General features: G+C 36.8%; 1 protein-coding gene across 2 annotated transcripts in view; it reads left to right on the top strand.

The window, feature by feature from the left end:
* The first annotated feature begins 6,216 nt into the window (after positions 1-6,216).
* Alpha-man-iib (alpha-Mannosidase class II b) overlaps positions 6,217-15,835 on the top strand; it is a 119,995-nt gene continuing 110,376 nt past the window's right edge. Inside the window, exon 1 of one of the 2 annotated variants that reach the window (XM_070301793.1) lies at positions 6,217-7,720. The gene's annotated coding sequence lies outside the window, so the exon portion shown is untranslated. Of the gene's footprint in view, positions 7,721-9,721; positions 9,743-15,835 lie in introns of those variants that run through there. The other variant, XM_070301796.1, reaches the window with a different exon arrangement.

Below are 15,835 nucleotides of genomic sequence, written 5' to 3'. Positions count from 1 at the left end.
CTTACACGCGATATCGCTTGACGAACTTCACTTTTACGTTATCCGTTCGTTTAGGCAAAGCGCACTGTTTCGTACTCGCGTTTGTTAGTCGTCCGGATTCATCGCCGGAAGCGGAAATGTCGATTCCAGAGCGACGAAAAAGCCGCGACCGATGACTCTTTACGTACCAATTTTTGTTACATCAATGTATACAATATCGTTATTTCTATAGTCACGCATATATATACCTGCTCCAAGCTATCGCTATGACGGGAGAAACGTTTCGTTCGCTGGAAAAAAAGGGGCAACTTTCGAGGATTTCCAAACAAGTAACGTTTCACTATTTATAAAAGTTTTATCAACAGATGCACAAATATATCAAATATAACATAATATGTTGGATTTTATTTCTTAAATTTCTACGCTATTCGATTAAAAAAAGATTTTAAATTTTTAGATAAGGTCTAATGTTTTAATTATTTAATTTGTTTGATAAATATAAATAATATCGTGTATATAGATATACATGTGTACGTGGAAAAAAAAAAAAAACATTTCCGTGATGAACATTGTAATAAAAATGTTGTTTTTACGGAGGGTGCTTTTAATGTTTGTAACATATTGTCTCTACTTTATTATTTTAATTATCTCTTTTTGATTTTATTTTAAGCAAAATGAAATATATCGTTAACATAAGCTGCTCTATATCCTGCTGTTACAATGAAGTTAAAGAAAAAAATACTAATAATCCTCGCATGCGCATTTTAATTGAGTTTTATGCTCGTAGCGCGATAAATGAAAACGCGTAAATAAAAATAACTTTGATTGAGAAGGATTGAGAGCGAGTGTCATCGAAAAAAATATGACGTACGTAAAAAGTGTAACTTTTTGATTTTCCTCTTTGCCGCAGGCTTGTCCTGATGGCGCCGACAAAATTTTGTAACTCGTTCGCGAATATCTACGCTGCCGGTCCCGATCGCGTCGGGATACGAACACTTCGTCAATTTGTTCGAAACGATAAAAAAAAATATGACAGAGACTAAAACAGCGTCATCTCTCTTCCCGTATATGTTTTAATCGCCGCGTCGTTAATCGGCCAACGATTGCAATATTTGTAATGTTACGTTTAAATTATAGTCACCTAACAAATCATGTATAATTGTCTCTGAATACGCGTGTGATCATTAATAACGGCCTCTGACTGTGACATATTGCAGCGCGTATTGTGAAAATTGCAACGAGAATACAAAATATTCATAATATTCTTCTGTTCCTCTCGCAATAATATATATTCTCGTGTCCATCTTTATAAGCTGCAATAAACCGCTCATAGTTGTATACAAATTCACACATCTTAATAGACAAGTAAAAATGAGATTTCGTAAATATTATACGCGCGCGAATATGCGCGCGATTAGGTATTATTTATTTTTTTCTTCGTCTGTTTATTTTCGTACACATTCATCGCTTCTCACGCAACAATGTGAAAGAGATAACGTAAGTAAGCTGCGCGGAATGCACAAATTGTGACTCTTCGCGTCTATTATTTCTTTTCAAAGAAGCTATATACTGGGTCAACCGAATAAAGTCGCTACGAGTGTTGCGAATTAGAAAAAGAAGTATCGACGGATCTCGCGGAAGAAATTGATTTGGGTGCAAAAAGGGGCGTGTTACCACGGTGGTAATGGTGACGCGTCCCGAATAACTTTTCAACTCTCTCCCATTCGCCACGTTCTGCGTTTGCAACGTGTCGCCTGGCGCACCAGCCGTTCGTGACTGCCTCGTACTCGGGGTTTGCTCGCTGCAGTACAGGCGCATCTGTCAGGTGCCTTTCCCTCCCTCATCCCTTCATCCGCGTATATTGGAAAGCGGGATATGTGCCGCTGCATTTTCGTAACGTGTTCTAACAATGCTCGAGGAATTTTCGCGAGAATTATCCGAAGACGCAGAAAAAAGTTACGGGGCCGCATGCGATGCCGTTTCATAAAAATATCACGCCCCGTTGACGGACGGATATTTCGTATTCAATTAAAGGCGGTATATTAATTATCCAGATGAATGAATAAAACAACAAGCTAGCATCCCTATCCGAATATACCCGTATATAGGGTGTCCATTCCGCAAGATTATTCGTAACGTTATTTTCACAGTTAGTAATATTTTCTGTGAATGTGAATAAGATTTAAAAAAAAGAAATATTCGAAAATTAGGTTTGAAGAGTGCGAAACAACAACAAAAATCTTATTCTTTTGTTAATATCAATTATTTAATTTTATTTTACGCTATAAAAATCGTAACTCTTTAGGTAAATTAAAATTAATATTATTGTTAAGTAATAAAAATTTTATTTGTCGACGAGAGAAACGAATAAATTGCAAATATGGCAATAGGCAAACACCCTGTATATATAATATCATATTTTGTGCAAGTGGGTCTCCCGGGAACGATAACTCGTGACGTAATGCAAAATTAGACAAGAACGGAAACTGGCTTAAGCAAAAATGGAAGAACCGTCTGGGAAAAAAGATGTAAAACGCGATAAAAGAATTCAAGACCAAAAAAAAAAAAAAAAAGCAAGGAGAGCGATCGCTCGCGCGAGCAAAACTACATTCGAATGTCACTACTAGAATGTCTCGCACGCGTTTGGGATACATTTTTCCTTTACGGAAAAGAAAAGTAATATTTCCGTATGATTTACATGCCGGGCGGTAGGTCACTCGTTAATAATTCAATTTTCAATCTGGTCTTAATGCTCGCCGGGCTTTCCCCAACTTCCATCCCCTTTCCTTTCCATTCTCGTCTCTCTCTTTCCCCTAACTCTCTTTACTTTACGTTTTCGTGCCACCGTCGCCGTTTCCGTCCGGCGCGTCTTTTTCTTTCTTTCTTTTTTTTTTATTCTTTTCTTTTCATTCGTCGGCACTTATTCGTCGCCGTGTCGACGTCTAGATAAGGGCGAAATAAGTACGGCGAGCGTGAATAAATTTTTACATCGCTGTTCAAGTTCGCCTTGTATTTTTCGCATTTGCGCGTAATCAAAAGCAAGGGAATTCTACAAAGAAAAAGGAAAGAGAACGGATAGATATCTATCTTTTAAAAATTGATGAAAATTTCATCGTCGAGACGCGAACGAAGATATCCACCACAACGGCAAGAAGCAGAAACGTTCAAGGTCGAACTGCGAGTGAATTAAGCGATCGAGGTTGGATGCTAATTAAAGCATGGTTCGGCGTTTTCGCGCAGGATTGGTTGATTCGATTAACTATAGGCAAAGTTTCACGTCTCCTATACCTTACTATAGCCTAATAAATTCAAATAAATCGCCTCCGATCATCGTCCTGCATGTTACCGCAATATCTCGTATAATTATTTAATTAAAAATTTTGGTATTAAATAATTCGCGTATAAAGATAAGAAATTGCATTCATTGTTGCAGAAAAGAGATATACGTAAAAGAAGAAAATATTTTTTAGAAGTAAAAAGAGAGAGAGAGAGAGAGAGAGAGAGAGACGGAAAAGAAAATTGTGCGTAAAAGAAATCTTTTTCTATATATTACATCTCCTTCTTTTCTAAAGTTATTACAAAAACAATTTTGATTATTATATATTTTTAAATTTGTGCAAAATTCCTTTCTAGAGAAGAAAAAGAGTAATTTAAAAAATTAATAATAAAAATAAAAATAATGATATTATATACGATATATGAATAATAAAGAAATAATAATTTTCTAGAAGCACACACTTGTAAAAGATACACGTTCTTTATTTATATTTCGTAAACATATTCTTTCTGCAATTATTCAAGTCTTCAATCATGATTTCGTTCAATTTAATCCTAAAGATCTTTGAGACTCATTAAAGTCTTCTTTAGTTAAAATTTATTATCCTTCTAATTAATCTTCTCTCTCGAAGAAATCTGAAATAACTTCGTTACGGTATATAAATTAAATTTTTCAAAATTATTTTTATATTTCATTAGGTTTGTAAACTTTGTTAAAAGACTACAGATCATATGGTAATTTATGCATAAACGGAAATTTCTTCGCTTAATTTCATTTAGTTCAACGTTATGATGTTTGATAATATTGCAGATACAATGAAAATATTGGCAATATCGCAGAAATCTGTAGAAAAGAACGTAAACGTATCTTGATTACTTATCTCTGTAATTAGCAAAATAGAAACTTAGCGAGTACTCGTGCGGATATTTAATCGAATAAACTCATCAATGTTCTCATAAAAACTTGCTATAAAACTGAACGGCAGCAGCCTCGAGCGGCGCGCGCATTAAGTTCCTTTAATCCGTTTACTTGTTCCACTTTTCCCGAGTAATACAGTTTCATAATTATACGAGTGTATACGAGCTTCAAGAGCGCATGCAAAAGAATGTTGCACGCGCCATCGCTTTGTAATTAAATTTATATGATTAGAAAAATTATCTTTTTCGATGAAATTGCGTTACATGTTTGTTGTATTTTTGTGTGTGTGATTTCAAAAAGAAAGATATAATATTTATGACGCCACTTGGTATTTCTTTATTCAGAATTCTAAAGAAAACGCATACGAAAAACACGATAAAAGAATAAAATATATACATATATTTTGTAATAAAACAATCAATGTATGAGAAAAAACATATTTATGTATTAGAATTTGGAAGCGAAAATTTTTATGTTAAAAATTTGATTATGTTATGTTGTATTATTATTATTATTATTTTTTTTTTTTTAATTGAAAGTATAAAGATTTTTTAAATATTTCAACTGGCCATGTATTTCAAATTTGGCAAATGTAATTATACATTTTTAATTACAGCATTATGAGACAACTTTTTGAAAATAATTCACGTGTAAATCGTTATAAATCATTTTTAAAAGATAGGATAAGAAAAATGTCCGTATGCGTGTTATTTGCAAATGTACAATAATATTCTTAAGGCAGCATTTATTCTTCGAAACAGAGAAGTAAATGAGGAAACTTCTTCCTAAAATAAAGATTCGAGGGATTTCCTCCGTCAACCCTGATCCTCTAAAGATCAATCAACGAATAATGAAGGGAACTCTGACATTTCTTGAACAAGATTTATTACGCAAACTTATTTCTCAAAAGCCTTTATTAGGAATGAAATCCACAGAATTGAGTGGAGGATCAATACGGACAGAGATCACGAGGTTTAACCGACAGGAAACGATCGCGCGCAGAGTGACTCGCCGCGAGAGGAGAAACATATTGTTCCTCGAATGCAATGCGGTATCGATTTCATTTTCTGTCTCAAGGACAAATCGCGGTGATTTTAATTAAAGGCCGACCTACCGCAGTCGCGGATGTACACGTTGGTCCGTGAAACACGTATAAAAAATTTGTATATTCCGGTTATACACTTTGTCCAGTGCGCAAACTCGACCGGTCGTTCGACTCGGTGGTCTGTCCCCCCCCCCCCCCCCCCTTGCCCCTGGGTATTCCACGGCCCTACCCTACCACGCTATTACGAACTAACCTAACCGAGAACAGGTCCGACCTAACAGCGGGTGTCCTTAGAAAAGCCGAATAATAACTGCGTCAAATTATACCTCGATACATAAAGTTAATTCGGCTAGGAATTATATACATGTAACGAAAATTATTACGTGCAAAGGACTAAACGTAAGAAAAAAGTATATATTATAAAGTATATAAAAAAATAAATATTAAACACGTAAATTTAAAGTTTTTCTATCTTTAAACGAGTTCTTTTTAATATTTACAAAAGAAGAAATAATTGAAAATATATTTTATTACATGTTATATTAGAATGAAGAAATACCATTATATATATATATATATATCGCACAAAATATATACATATGCTTAGTAATATATTTGGCATTTGAAAATCTCGACGAGAGCGGATGAACGCGTGCCGAGGGAAAAGGATATTCTTAGCACGTCAATCAGTGATAAGAGAGAAATCGTACTTACCGACGAAGCATGTTGCGGTGGAGTCCGCGGTGGCTGCTTACGGTCCTGGGAAGCATCCCTCTCGCGGGCCATGGCGCCGTTTCGGCATCTCTCTCCATCGTGCGTCGCAAGGTCTTCGGGGTCACCCTTTCTCTCTCACTCGCCGCGCCGTCGACCCTCGCTCGAATCCCTTCTCCGTTAACCGAACTCCTTCTCCCTCTTTCTCCATCTCGCTCTCGCTCTCGCTCCACCTTGCGCCGTCGGATGGTGGGGTACGCGTGAACGCGGTCGGACGACAGTCCTTCCGCGGATTGCGGAGGTCGTGACGTCGTTCGATGTCTCGTGTACTCGACCGTCACTCGTCGTATCCTCTCGATATGCCGCGGTATCCTATCGTAGAGTATCGCCGTGTATAAGTCGAGAGAGACGCGGTCGACGCGAGCCTCGCGTGGCTCTCGTCCGTAACGTATACTTATCAGAAGGAGACGGAGCGATAGGGAGAGGGACGCAGAAGCAGCGAGGCAGGAACGAGGAACGGAGAGCTCGCCTTCCCATCCTTCGGCGACGCGACGTCACTATCGTATCGTGTCGCGTGGCGGGGCGGGAGTTATTTCGTGTCGCGTTAACGATACGCGATACGTACGAATGTACATAAGCGTACTTCGCTTTGTTGTCCCTCGACGTCTCGAAACAGCGTCACCGCTTTACCGTCCGTCTCGTCGCGCACTGTTGTCGTTCTCTCTCCCTCGCGCCCTTGGAATTCCACCGCGGTGTGTACGCGACGCGAGAAACGTAAACGCGAACTCTCCCGCGAATGAATCCATTCGATTAACGATCGCGGTGAACGATACACGCTTCTGTCGAGGACGCGCGATGTACGTACGTACTTTCGAATCTCAACGACTAATGTACAAATTTTAGACGCTCGCGGTTGGCATACATGCATCACGTGGCGCGTGACGTATTTGAGCTTGGACGAATTTCAAGAAGGATGCGCGCCTCTCGTGCAGCCTCGAATCTTTTCGAATGTTACGACGGAATTTCGACGGAACCCATGCACAAGCGTGTGTGTTTAATATCCCGATTTATAATCGAAAAATCGCAAAGCGCCTCGTCTCTCGAAAGACATTTGCATAGAAATGAGACAATTTTAACGAATATTTCTCGCACGTTACTCCGTTAAATATTCCGATCGACGGGACCTTTTTCTTCCGCCAACACGTCGCGAGAGAATAATATTCGCCTACCTTTGTCACACGTCGTACAGCGTGTGTAGACAAGCGAAGAATTGTCGGCGCGAGAAAACGAATTCACGCGATACATCCGCGATTTTTCGCTACAGACGAGAGAGAGAGAAAGAGAATAAATTTCCTCTTTGATTTTGACTTATCTGCGGTGTGAGATGAGGCGCGATGCGAAGTGAGTAGCGCGCTCGCGGGGAGAGGAAAAGGCAACGACCAATCAGAGGTGGTGGGGAGGAAGGGGGGGGGGGAGGCGTCGCGTGACGCGCGCAAAAATTTCGACTACGTGCACTGTGTACGTGTGCTCCCTTCTCTCGTCTCGAACGACCTTCATACCGCGACGAGTCGTTGGACCGCGAGTGTCGGTGTCTCCTCGGTAAGATAAATCGCGCGCGTCTCGCAACGGATTGTCCCGGTGAATATCGAAACTGGTGACGCGGCCGCGAGTGATCTTGTATCATGGGACATACGACGGGATCGTGCCGGGCCTCCGCGATCATCGTACGTGATCCTTGAGGATATCGCGGACACCTGTGGACACTTGCCGCGAAGTTGCCATGGCGACCGGTGAGTAGGAAAATAACAACGGCGATGACAAAAAGGGCTGTAGTAGCGGAAAAACGAGTGCTAAAAAGATATATTTCCTGAAATATTTATATGTATACGATGTAAAATTTACAATATTTGCGCAGATGCGTGCGTTAATTTCGTAATTTACGAAAAGATCGTTACGTATTAAGTATGTCCTGAAGTTGCAAACACAAAAAAACGATACTTTTGTATGTTAATGCGACCGAATTTGGCTGCGTATTTAAATTATTATTAATTTCGTAATTATCTATATATTAGTCGTTTCTCTGTATACTAATAATATATGCAGTTAATTGGCATATTAAATATTAATGATAATAATTTTAAGTGATTTGCATAATATATTCTGTCGCAATAAATTTTTAATCGGATAAATTTTTACGTTGAAGATTTGAAAAAAAATTTAACGAATTTAAGCTGATGTCTTTCCAGATATATTGGCGAATATTGTCTAAACGCAAAGTATTTCAAAAATACGCAAATAACGCGTAAATATTGCACTACAATATTGTATGAACAATATTTATTTAGTTTGAGAAAGAAATTTTTTCATCGATCTCAACAGCTACTTCTAACAGCTGCAACTTTTTTCTCGAGGTAAAGATCTCGAAGAATTTTTTTAACAATATAACCATTACAGCCTTTTAATGTCAAGGTCTCACTTTTAATAATTTCATACACGATATTGAATGATAGTCGTTTTGCACGATTTAATCGTTATTTTTCGTTTATTTCTGTAAATGTCACGGTACATTCTAAATATGACCGTGACCTTCATAAAGAATCGAATCGGGCAAGAATCGAGTCGGATTTATTTCAATTCTCTTGTTGTTTTGTAATACGAACAAAATTATTTTTATTTTTCTCCATTTAATATTTCGAATCAATTTCAAATATGTTTGCGTTTTTTTTTTTTTCCAACAATGGCATCTAACTCGCAGCAACGATAAAAATACGTGCGAAACGAAAACAAAATTCGTGTCACGAATATATGATTTATGCATAAATCTCGCTGTTTTATCTCGAATCAATGATGGTAAGAAGTTTATCTCGCATTTCCTTCCGGTGGCTCCTTTCTCTTCTCTCTTATTGTTAGAGTTGCTACCAAAGTTGCTATAATTGCAACACGCGAACTTTACGTTGTCTACTTGCCTCATTAAAAACGTATAAACTGCATCAGTAAAATCTCGTTAAGCAGAATAACAAACGAATATCGTCACTTTTACGCCAACGAAATCTCAGAAATAGCCGAAAATTGCAAAGGACGATCCGTTGACAAAATTTTTCATTTTAATTCTATATAATATTTCGTGTATTTTAAATGTCGTATAGTGAAGAGAATTCGTGTCACAAATATATGATTTATGCATAAATCTCACCATTTTATCTCGAATCAATGCATCGTAATAATTTTCGCTGGTAAATACGTCATTAAATTATTAATAACACTTGTCGTAAAGCGCGCAGGTGGTAAGTAGATTTTTCCGAATAAATTTCTGTTAATGACATTAATGATGGATAATATTGCCTATATTAAATTACGACATTCGATTAATTTAAAAAGGATGTATTACAAGTATTTAATTCAGCACGCAAGGAATGTTTTTCTTTTTCTCCTTTTAATCGCGAGATTCAAAATTTACCTTTAAATTTATCTAATCAAATCTAATTAAAATTAAAAATATTAACATCGACGTTTCCTCGGATAAAACTCGGTTAGATAAAATTTCGATCTCGCATACACGCGAAGCTTTCTCAGCTTTCTCGTTCGTTCTCGCTTAATCGTTTGCGCGAGAAGTTACAAGGGATAATTCATCGATTTATGCACACATTATGCGCACTTTCGGTGAATTCTTTTTACCGTTTCGTTGCGCATGCGCTGCAGCTAGAAAGTTTCGCCGCTACAGGCCAAACAAAACCTTTCGTTTCAGTTAATGGTCGCGTGTCTTGGACGAAAAGTGGAGCGAACTAGCGTTTTATCATCTGTCCCGTTTCAAGGTCGTAATCCTTTTTTTCACGTTCGTAGATGTAAGACATTGATTATCGGCTCGGTTGAAAATTAATATACTAAATGTGCAAGAGAAAATACCTAGGAATCGTGCGTTTGTTCAAAGATTACATTAATTACAAGTTGTACATTAAGAACGTCAAAAAGAGATTTTTTTAGATGACGGTTAGCCAGATTTTTTTATCGGTATATTAAGATGCGAAAAGGAATTTTGAATCGTTATTCCTTCAAAACACTTGTATGAAAATAATTGCGACCATGTTCTTTAATCGCATTTATCAATCTGATTCAAGACATAACTCACATTTTTTTTTAACATTCTTTTGACTCTTTTTTTTTTCCTTATTAGGCGTAAAAATACATATCGAGTGGCTAAAACGCGAACGATTCTAGGATCTCCGATCTCTTTTTATTTTTTATCGGCACTTTGTTCGCGCTTACGGTTCGCACTCTACGCCAATGTTTTTATAAATTATCGTGTAAAAGATCGTTTTCCAGAAAGAATTATTACGCGTTCCGCACTAGCCGCAAACTCATCTGTTTTCGCATTGAATTCTATGATGTAACGCTCCGGGTAAATCCCCATCATAAACAAGGATATACTCTACACGTTCATTATACGAAATATTATGCTTCATATTGCCGAAGATAATTGCATTCTAAAAATAAACACACACTGAAATATTTTTCATCGATGAATTTGATTAAAAAAAAAAAAAAAAAAACAAAAAAAAAAAAAAAAAAAAACACACACACGATACCTATCCGTGTAACATTATAAGATAATTAACACACACATATAATGGCAACTGTGTACGTATGTGTTATAATTACATTGGTAAATTATTCACCGTCTATCTCGATATCACAATCAATTGATTTTTGATTGTATGTTTTTTTTATCGGCTTTTATCTATTTCACATTGCATTTAAAAAACAAAGGTGTTACAATCGTAGAAAAGGTTCGAATAAGTACGAATCGCGAATGGAATCTAGAAAAATTAAAATTATAAATCAGTAAAATATATCGAGCTTATAGTAATTTATATAATGACATTGTATATAGAATATAAAACAATCGCTCTTCTTATATGATGGTAGATGTGTAAATTTTTTACAATCTTGTTTTCTTAAAATTGAATCCTTTGAATCCTTTGAGACATTTTTTTTTCTCAGGATGCGACGAGCGATAAACTTTGTGAAAGATCGCAGCAAACCGCCGAATATATTCCAGGCATTTTTGCGATCTTCCGCAAAATATGCGACTCGGTTTTTTTTTTTTTTTTTTTTAATCTCTCGTCAATATTCTGCTCAATCGTAATCGAAAACCTTTCGGTTCGCGTATTCGTTTTCGGCGAATCGAATAGTTTCTCTCGCGCGAAAGTCTGCGCGAAACCTCGTTTCGATATTTCCGAGGATTAGCGGCAGCCGGCGGAATTTTACTCGCTCGGCTAGTAAAATACCAGGAACAAGCTCCTTGTCCCCTTATGCAGCGACGCTCCATCCGATTCTCTTGCGCCGAACTCAGCAGTTTTTTAATTCTCCGTCGCGCGAAATATCTCGCCGTGAATTCCTCCGTTTTATTGGAAGCGCGAGGAATTTTATTCGCCACGACTCGCATATCGAAAGTTGGACGTTGATTGCGTCGCTGAAAATAGAGGAGATATAATTTATATAACATGTATATAATATCATACTCTTATATAGAGTGTATACAGTCTCTTTGAAAATTTGAGGAATTTTGAGAAATTAAACTTTAAAGATGGACGACAAAATATTTTTTCATCTCGATTTCATTTCGAGCGGCTTCAAGAATTTCATTAGATTTTTAATCGAGAATTAATTGTCAGAATACTTGACGAAAATATTTAATTATGAAAGAAACATGACAATTAAACTGTAAAAGTGAATCTATTTTAAGTTTAATACGAAAAAATGCGCGACTTTTCATGTCTCCTCTATATTCGATGAATTCTTCGAGTCTCTCTCTCTTTCTCTCTCTTTAGTCTCCTTACAAAAGTTTCTACGCTGTCGCATATTTTACTGTATATTCGGACGATACGCCTGCATTTCTGTCGATACCCGTTTCCGTCGTATATCTCGCGCGTTGTTAGACGTAGACGTGTTGGAATCCGGTGTGACATTCTAGTATTCTACTATCCGTTCCTTCGCACCAGCTAGGATATCTCTCCTCGACAGGTGGTATCCTCTAAAAGTACTCGCATCATGAATCCGTGAAATGGCGCCTTTTTATCGAGTTTTTAACGATATCACACGTGTGACAGCAGCTGTACTTAATTATAAAAAATCCACAATCTACGCGACGCAATTAAATTAATTATTCTGAAATGCTGATATCTCCTTGACAATAAATATTATCGCTGATTTAATTACCATATATGTTTATTTATGATTATTTATTGATTTTGAATATTTTAAATATAAAAACTTGTAATTATTTATATTTCAATGATTATAATATATATTAATAGAATATAAATATAATTATATTTTCTATAAATTAAATAAAAAATTACAAATCCATCGCATGTAAAATTTTTATATCTATTTAAATAATCAAATTTTATTTGCTTTTTATATAAAAATATTTTGTATATTATCTGCTCTTTCTTTCGACTCTTCGAAAAAGGGAGGAAAAGGTGTAGTTGGGGGGGGGGGGGGTGTAAGGGCTTCTGGAAAAAAGATTCTCTTTCTAATACTATTTCGCAGGATTTATTTTATGAATCCGTTTACACGTAGAATGTGTACGCGTTTGTTTAAAAACCGGCTTCCTAAACACATCCACGGTGGGCGAAACGAGAGAAGGAAAGACGATAAGAACGTGTCATTGACAGGCGTATGGCTGTAAAAATTGAAGAAGTAGAATGAGAACAAAAGTTAGAAAAAGGAAAAAGAATTGAAGAATACACCGTGGACGGGATACGGGAGGGGAGGGAACGAAGCGTGATAAAGAGTTAACGGTATATTCGTTTAATAACCATTCATCCAATTGTGAGGATCACACGCGGATTTTGCGTCGATGGAAACTGAAACTGACGCGACATGTGTAGAGGACGGATTGGATGACAGAGAAAGAGAAAGAGAGAGAGAGAGAGAGAGAGAGAAAAGGGCTTCGCGTTTCGCAGTTAACTTACGCGCACGTGAAAAGTTGGAAAAGTCCGACCTCTCGAAACTATCTCGTTCGAAAGAAATTTGATGAGGCGAACCGATAATCATCCTATGATTCCGTTCGTCGGAGAATATTCTCTCTCTCCTCGATATCGTACTTTAAATATGTAGAGTGAATGCTAAAGTCGATTGCTGAATTATCACCTGTCGCACACGCATTACTATTAACTGGCTTGAGGAATGACATCAGCATTTAGAGAGTTTTTATTTTGTTGGAGATTAAATTATATGTACATGTATATGCGCGCGCGCATACATACACACATCTTTGTTCGGAAAAAAAGTAGAATTTACAATTATAATTCTTGCTGAAAGGAGCGTCGAGACGAGGATTTTGCAATTTTCTCTATACGCGAAGAGGCCTTATTTGTTTCCTCCAATTCTAAAGAGGACACGTCACTGCAAACGACATTCAAACGGATACGCACGACCAGATAATTACATCGTTATCATAGATTCATACGCGGTTTCAGGACTACGTACCGTCTAGTACTAATTTACATTATTTTTTCATCTTCTTTCCTATTTATGAGCGAAGAAAGAGAGAGTGAGAGACAAAGACCTAAACAAAGAATATGAATTAAAGAGTGCGTTTAATCAATTGCTCGTGTTTACAATTACCATTATCGTAACTGGTTTTACACAGCGAATCTAAAAAGCATGAGTTTTTCTACATTGTTATAAATATTAGAAGCCTTAGCTAATTGTGAGAGATAGCAATTGCGTTTCAATTTAAACGCGTCAAGAAGATGAGAAGAAAGATTTTAGAATAATTAAAAATGTTATTCTCTAAAATTTTATTTCACACAAGATGTAATATCGAATGATGCGAATATTTAATTTCGAAAGAGAGCACACGACTTCTAATTAAATTTAAGAGAAAATCCGCTCCATATAATTCTTTTTCTAGAATAGAATAAAATTTGTTATTAAATTTATAATTTTTTTTTTTTTGATCTTTGTATTTTTCATCGCAGTTGTTGCGTTTTTGCGTCAGACAATTTTTCGTAATCGATGCGTTTAAATTGGCCGTTTAAACGCATTAATGCGATAACGTAGATGATTGAAAAGAATTTGAACTGACGATTACATGGGTATTTACTTGCAACGCGATCGATAGTGTGTCCATGTTGGTTTATTTGCGAATTCGTAGAACGTGGCACAGATTAAATCGAATCGTTTTGCGAATGTTTATCAAAGTTTTTATGTGCACGATAACGCGTTATACGTACAAATATATTAGTTTCGAGTATCCTGCTAGAGTTTTGTTAAAATCGTCCATACGATCCTTTTTACGGGATATGATAATCCAATTTGTGATTGAAATCTCATCGTTAAAACGCTATGATCCTTTTCTCATATATCGCCTGTCGAAATACGCGTCGAAATAGTTTGTCTATAACAAGTGCTTTAACTCCGTAATTTTAAAGATTAAAATGATCCTCTGTATATATTGCATTGTTGTACAGTTTCTTCGGACATATTATCTTATAGAAATATATTTATATATTTTTTTTAAGAATTAAAAGATTTATATTACACACATACACACTTTTTTTTATTTCTCTTTCTCTCTTTCTCCTCTCCAGAATATAATACGTATAATTTTTAAAGCGTAAATCAAGTTTTTTCAGAAGATTAATTATTTTATATTGTACCTACACACACACACACACACACACATATTCATTATCAGTATATGTTACGTGTATATTATATTTACTTTTATAAGATTTCTAATCACAGATGTACAAGATTCTCTGTTTTCGAAACATGGCACGAATCGCGCCCGTTGTACAACTTTATCGATTTTATTCGAAAATACCTGACCAACGCTTATATATCACTATGAATCTGGCAGATTAATGTTCCCACGCTCGTTACGGCAAACGTTTATATCTTTGCGTATGATTTATGGCATACGTTAGACGTGGCATTAAATTGACTTACGATCCTAGCCGCGATGGTGAAACTTGTACATAGTTTTGTCACATGGGAAAATGGCAACAAGGAATCAGACGCGATTAAAGTGTATTTTTCCCATCTTTACAATCATTTTCTTCGAAAGGAAGAATAAATTCTGCTACAATTTTAATCTTTTAACACAAGTCATTGAATAAAATGCACAAATAGGACAATTTTTAGGATGTCTCATTAAGTTCTCAGCTTCTCAAGGCTTTATCAAAAATATTACTTACGAAACTTTATGTGTACTATCTAAAACGTCTTATCAATATTAATGTCTGGAGATCACGCGTAGTTCTTATTTTCTATTCTACAAAATTAAATTTTTTTTTACCAGATTAATCGACTCGTGATGAAAAGTGCTCGAAAGCTCTAAATACATTTCGGCGTCTTTGACAAACGGAGAGAAAGGTATATTATATAAAACTGTAGAAAGATCCTCTTTCTCTCTCTCTCTCTCTCTCTCTCTCTCTCTCTCTCTCTTTCTCTTTCTGCCTCTCTCTGTCTCTTTCGCGCAGATATCATCGAGATATCGCCTAGCAACGAAAGCTGATAGCTTCCACTGAATCGATAGACGCCCTGTAATGCAATATATCGGATGGCACTCCTCGGCCTTCGGCCTATGCCCTGTCTCTCGCTTTCCCTTCCCCCCTTTTTCCCCCCGCCCCTGTCTGTCTCGTTTCTCTCTATCGTGCGCTCTATGTACTCGCGAGAGTCCATGTACCCGTTGCCCTTGAGTAAATACATTTATTCCTCCTTTCCCTCTCTTCCTCCCCCTCCCCTCCTCTTCTCGCCTTCCTGCTGCCATACACCCCCGTCGCGTCGTATACGTGTGTGTACGCATGCAAATTCGTACGCGACATGCGTTTGCATCCGTGAGGCGTGAATCGAACGCAGGAAGTCAATGGTTGCAGCCGGCGGGGGTGGGC

The sequence above is a fragment of the Polyergus mexicanus genome, unplaced genomic scaffold (assembly GCF_030449975.1).
Source record: "Polyergus mexicanus isolate NDT 795.1 unplaced genomic scaffold, iyPolMexi1.0 SCAF_9, whole genome shotgun sequence".
Lineage (NCBI taxonomy): Eukaryota > Metazoa > Arthropoda > Insecta > Hymenoptera > Formicidae > Polyergus > Polyergus mexicanus.
Note: the sequence above shows the minus strand (reverse complement) of the source record. Positions and strands in the feature narration are given on the sequence as shown.